Source organism: Wasmannia auropunctata, unplaced genomic scaffold (assembly GCF_000956235.1).
Source record: "Wasmannia auropunctata unplaced genomic scaffold, wasmannia.A_1.0 LD336078.1, whole genome shotgun sequence".
Lineage (NCBI taxonomy): Eukaryota > Metazoa > Arthropoda > Insecta > Hymenoptera > Formicidae > Wasmannia > Wasmannia auropunctata.
The window spans coordinates 360,614-361,515 of NW_012026812.1; positions in this window are offsets into that span (position 1 = coordinate 360,614).

Genomic DNA, 902 nt, shown 5'->3' on the forward strand with positions numbered 1-902 from the left:
GCCCAGTTATAATCCCATAAAAATTACGTTTCCTTACTTTAGTCATAAGTACAAATTATAATCTCATAATTATATATTTTCTAAGAAAGTATGAAATCCTTAAATTGTGCTAATTACAGAGAGAATATGAAGAGAATATCATATAAGTCTTAGGTGTCTGCATTACCTACAAAATAAACTGTTGTACTACTTTAAAAAAATATAACCCTAGGTGAGATAGTTTTTTTAAATTTAAAAAAAGTTAAACCCAAGTAATACGTATCTTTTAATTTATTCAAAACTTTTCCTATTGCAATTGAAGTGCTAGTAGTTATTTTATTTTCTTTTAAATATTTTATTTTATTACAAAATTGCGTTACACAATCTAAGTGTCATCACTAAAAAGTAAAGAGGTAACAGTACAAAATTTAAAAAATCTATTTTTATAATTTTTTTTCATGTTAAAACACTTGGCGCTGCTGGACCGAATAAAGAAAACAATAAAATAAATTAGAAATAATAATAAAAATTGATCAAAATTGTACAGATTAAATGAAAATGTAACAATTATCATTATATTATCTTATTATGTTAATTTATTATTATATTAAATGATATACAGTTATTAGTTAACACATATTAAAACCCAAAAAATTATGGAAGGATCCACGAAAATATAAAAACAATTAGCGTAATAAGTGTGTATGTGTGTAAATGATCAATGATCATATAATGATAAATAGTAACATTTATTTTCATTTAATGTATATAATTTTAAATGTTTGTTTTATTCGGTCCAGCAGCGCCAAGTGTTTTAATATGAAAAAAATTATAAGAATAGATTTTTTTAAATTTTGTACTGTTACCTCTTTACTTTTTAGTGATGACACTTAGATTGTGTAACGCAATTTTGTAATAAAATA